Genomic DNA, 5,566 nt, shown 5'->3' with positions numbered 1-5,566 from the left:
TACTTATGTCCTTCAGGATCTCAGTGGCACCCATTACGTAGAGTGGTTACAGCACAGGAACTGAGATGTGAGTTCCTAACAAGCAGTAGAGGAAGGGGAGATGTATTTACATCTGTTTAAATGGAGAGCAGTGTAAGCATTGCAATGACATTTTCTTGTTAAATTTTTATAACAGCAGTGAAGAGGAAGCTTGTTGAAGGAGTACTGCCCACCAAAAGCTTTTGCTTTAAAAATGATATTATATTTCTAATGTTTTGTGCTGTTGTTTTGCATTGGTAAAGCAGCTAGGTGTATTTTTATATATATTTTTTCACTAACGACACACTGCGGGCTAAGGGAGATCAAGATGAAGTTTTCATTTAATTCAGAGCTTTGGAATTCAGCCCAGTGGAACTTGTATCTTTTGAAGCTCTAATAATTAACATGCCTGCATTCCTTATACTGTCTTGCTTGCCAGAATGTGCTTCCTGCAGTCAAATGAGGATGAGGACACTGTCTGGCCAACAGGAAAAGGATGGTGGCCTATTCTGGAAGAATTTCTCTGTCTTTGGGCTGGTCATCAGAGGTAAGGATTCACATGAGCAGGGGGTGGTCATAAGTCTCCTGGTTCCTTTGCACATATAGGAGGCTTTTTGTATGCAGCTCTGTCTCTTCAAGTCCTTTTTTTTTTCTTTTTCTTTATTTTAAATTAAAAAACAATCAAACAAAAAAACCTACAACAATTCTCATTTGGAATTTTCTCAAGCAAAAGACTTACAAATGTTATAAAGTCCACTCCCTGTACCAAGGAAGAATTGATTAAACTAACATCACTTCTCATAGTGGTTTGTCTGATATTTTCTTAAATACCACCCATAATGACCTCTGCTTTTTTTCTTCTTTGTTAGAGCACTCTCCCCCATATTTCTTGTGCTGTAGTTCAAGCATATTGCTTCTCATCCTGTCCACAAAAAGCCTGGAAAACAGTTTGTTCCTTTCTCTTTTTCAGTCCTACGCATTGTTATCAAGTCTCTTCTCAATCCTTTTCTCTAAACAGCCCCAGTTTATTCAATCTTTCCTTCTACGTCAGGTTTTCTGGACCTGAGATTAGTTTCCATTGCTGTCCTCAAGACTATCTCCATTTGGCTCCATCCGTGGAGTGCAGTGTCCAAATGGGGCAGAATATTTCAGCTGAGCTCTTTCCCATGCCGAGAAGGAAGAAGCATCTAGCCTGTCTGTATGTTTCACAGTCCTAATGATTTTGCTGTTCCAGCACTTAGGCCAACAGCTATTCCTCAATTGAAGGGTAGAGCAGAAATCTCTAGCCTATAGCCAGAGTAAAGGAGATACTCAAACACCACATTTCATCCCTCCTCTGGCTCCAGGTGGACTGGTCGCTAAATCTACAGAGGGTTCTTACTTAGCTTCCTTTATCTTTTCTTTTCTCACTGCACTGAAAGGGTGACGAGGTGTGTCTTGCCAAGGCAGATTGCCAACAACTAAAATTTCCTATACAGCTGTAGAAATAAAGAACTGTTGAACGTGCCTGCTCTTCACCCCACCCTTTCCCTGGCTCCAGTTTGCCCTTTTAGCTGGAGTGCCCTACTCTGATGTCTACACTTGCAGGGATGCAGACAGGGTCACAAGGTACAATCCCTGCCCCCTTTTATCCTTTTTTTTCCTCTTTTTTTTTTTTTTTTTAATGGCAGACATACTGCAGGAATGTGGCATGTTTTGTACTGTGTGGCTGGAGCCGATCTCCCTCATTGTGGTGGACTTTTTTTCTAGTATTTTAGGGAGAGAAAAGCTTTTAGGTTGGTAGTTCATACTTCACTCTCAGGTAACAGTGAAAGTTCCTCATGCACTCAGCACTGGGACATCCCTATTCTAAGACAAAGCTCGAGCATGGCTTTTTTGCCCATTATACTTTTGGCAGAGATTCAGTGCTTTATTTCACTGATGTCTCTGGCAGAAAAAGGGAACAGGCAGTCCTGAAAGCTACTTTAAAGGCAACCACGTCTGAAGCTGAGGATGCAGAAGCTCACTCTTTTGAGATGCTAAGAGCACTCACCTGTCTCTGGAGATCAGCAGAAGGAAAAGTTGCTCAGCGTTTAAATTGGGAGGCTTTTACCACCTGGTAAGATAAGAACCAACTTAAATCAGCACATAACTGGCCTGGCTGCCTGCTCATGTGGAACTGACTCGTAGAGTAAAAGAAACTAAGAACGTAATCTCAAAAGGGAGTGGAAATACATTACACTTGGATGTGTAGACTGAGTGCAATCAGAAGTGATTTTTTTGTCTTTCTTTTTTTTAATCACGTACTGATGTGTGTTGCAGAATAAAAATAATGTATATGCCAAATCTAATAGAGCAGGCATTCCGAGCTGTGTAGAGAAAGGCAATGTTTTCTTATAGTAGGAAAAGCATATTTTTTTCCAGCCTTCCATAACTCAAGCAACAGCTGGATGTATTTACTCTCAAACTCTTCAATAGAATCTACCTTTCAGATGAGAATAAGCAAGAAAAAAATAAATAGTATTTCTAGGCAGTGGACAGAGGTAATGTTGAGTTTACAACCACATCTAATGCTACATTTGACAGGCCATTCTTTCTGGAAATAAGGTAAAAACACTAAGAAAATGATTCAGTATCATTAACGCTCTGTATTGCAAGATACTGATGTTGTATTGTCAGGAATGTTTCCCTACAAACTGAGAATAGAAGGAAGGTATTACTGTGTGGGGCGAAGAGTTCAGTTCACACGGTGAGTACATCAGTACATGAAAGGGAAAGCAAGAGAAAATGTCAGCATGCTGTTACCTGGACCAGGCATGTGGTCAGCTGTTACATCTTGAATAATTTATCATGTGCTGACTTTGTGTCCAATTAAGTCTACAGCAAAACTGAAGTAACATAGTGGTTTGTCCTAAGACTGGGTCTTTATTATTTTTTTTTAAGGGATTGTGTCCAAATTATCGTGCTTCTTTACTATAAGAGATTATCTTCTACATTTCTTAGCAATAAGCACCAGTCCTGCTCAGAACCACAAAAGCTGTGGCTTGCCTGTATGTGCAGCTTTGCAGCGTCAGAGATGGTCACTCACATGTCATCTTTGCTAATTGAAAGCACAGGGAAGTTGGTTGAATGCAGCCAGAGGCTGCAGGTCTGTAGCAGTTAGTTGCAGTATCTCGTAACTGAGAAACACAAATGTGCCATGATTCACTCTTGCCATGAACTCCATTTATGTACCTCACATCAGTCCATGTTACCATGCACAGTCTCTGAAAAGTAACTTTTGTAACTGGCCTTGGCTTTAATGAAAACCACAGTCCTTTCAGGAACTGAACAATAAAATTGTTAAGCATTTGTTTCGCTAGCTGAATTTCCAGTGTCAGTGTATTTAAGGCGTATGGTACCATTGGTTTTCATCAGAGAGATAAGATACGTGAAATAAGAGATAAAGAGTACTTAATTATTTGCACATAAAAATTTGTATTACGTGAGTAAACAGTTTTTTTAAAATATAGTGGGAAATTTTTCAGTCAAAACAAATGTCCTGTGATATGTGTTCTGAGAGTACGAGAATCTGATTTTCCTGCTGTTGTATTTTAGCTTGAACTTGATTTTCTAAGGTTCTGTAGGACTATCCAAATTGGTTAACTATTATAGCCGTATTTTGAAGTTTATTTTCAATTTCTCTTGTAGTCTATCTAGTATCCACGGGTTCCAGGAAAAACCTTGACGTAGAGGCTGGGTCATTTTTCAATTTAATATTTTTTAGTGGTTTTTTTCCTTCTTATAGATACAGAGTATAATTGGGTTTTTTAGTACTTTACTTAACAAAAAAAAAAAAGGGTAAAAACAGAATTCTGGCAGAATGAAATCCAGAACCATAACAACATAATGAAATAACACAAATACTATGGTGTTGAAATTACTGAGTGTGCTTTATGGATTGTGCGATCTCTTTCCAACACTTAGGGAGGAGTGGGGGCTAGTTGCAGGACCTGCTCACAAGGCACCACACTGAGATGATGGCTCCTGGGCTGAGGTACCTGGCGTGTTAGGAGGGCTCCAGGTCTTCCCCTTTGTTGGTTGGGGCTGGAAGCAGCAGCAGTATCTCCTGGGAGGCAGAGGCAATCTGTTGTGCGGAGTTAACCTGCAGCCTGGATGGCACCTGCATGGAGCCACTTGGTGTGCAGGGGGTTGGGACTACTACCCAAACACTTTTGTCTTAAAAAAATAAAATAGAAGTCTCTCAGTCATCGCACATGAAGTAGTTTTGTGAGAAGCAAAGTTCCTGAAGTCTACTTCTAGATGTTTTTTCTTATCATAGAATCACAGAATCGTAGGGTTTGGAAGGGACTTGTGAAGATTATTGAGTCCTACCGTCTGCTAAAGCGGGTTCCCTTTAGCAGCTTGCACAGAAAAGCACCCAGGCAGGTTTTGAATAATTCCAGAGAAGGAGATTCCACTCCCTGTCTGGGCAGCCTGTTCCAGCACTCTGTCACCCTTGAAGTATAGATTTTTTTCCTTATCTTCATACAGAACTTTCTATGTTTCAGTTTGTGTCCATTGCCCCTTGTTCTTTCACTGGTCACCACTGAAAGCCTGGCCCAATCCACTTGACATCTGCACATTAGATATTTACAAGCATTGATAAAGATCCCCCTTCAACATTCTCCAGGCTGAACACTCTTAAATTTCTTAGCCTTTCCTTGTAAGAGCCCCTAATCATCTTTCTAGCCCTCCACTGGAACCTCTCCAGTTGTTCTCTGTCTTTCTTGAACTAGACACGGTATTCCAGATGTGGCCTCATCAGAGCAGAGGGGAGAGGATCATCTCCCTCAACCTGCTGGCTGTGCTCTTTTTCATGCTCCATGGGGTACCATTGGCCTTCTTGCCCCAGTAGAAAATTCTCTTCAGCTTCATTTAACAAACTTGTAAGAATTTAATGTTTCTGTATGGGAATTGTTGATCAGGCCTGAACCTCTGATTGACCACCTGAGGCAAGCAATGAGCCAGCCATGGGAGCAGAAGTGAATGCAATTCATCTGTGCTACTGGAAGGAGTGGAGCCTGGCTCCACCTCTCCTAGATAGCATTTAAGTGCTGACTGCCACTGAGGAAGGATCTCTTTCTGGAGATTGATCCTTGTGGAGTTTATTGCGAGCCTACAACACTAGTGAGCATTTTTCATCTATTATCTTTCCACCACAATAATCCTACTTAGCCTAACCTCTGTAACCTATCGATTGTACAATTTCACACCTCTGTTCCTCTTAAAATTCCTGTGATATAGGAATGTACTCAGAAGTTCTTAAGGAAAGACACTCATCATCGTTACACATTTTCAGTATCTTAAGGAAGTAGGCCAAGTTAATAGCAATATCAGTTTGTTGAATAAAATATTAAGTCACATAAGGATATTATTGCATACAAACTCTCCCTGTTTTGCAGGATATCGTTTGGAAAATGAATTATACATTATATACATTTGCCAGAAAGTCCATTGTCTGCAGATTCCTTAGCAGGACAGATCTCTTATCTTCTGCTCTTCCCCATATGAAAGACAGGCAATAAAA

This window comes from Meleagris gallopavo, chromosome 2, assembly GCF_000146605.3.
Source record: "Meleagris gallopavo isolate NT-WF06-2002-E0010 breed Aviagen turkey brand Nicholas breeding stock chromosome 2, Turkey_5.1, whole genome shotgun sequence".
NCBI classification, from domain to species: domain Eukaryota; kingdom Metazoa; phylum Chordata; class Aves; order Galliformes; family Phasianidae; genus Meleagris; species Meleagris gallopavo.
Note: the sequence above shows the minus strand (reverse complement) of the source record.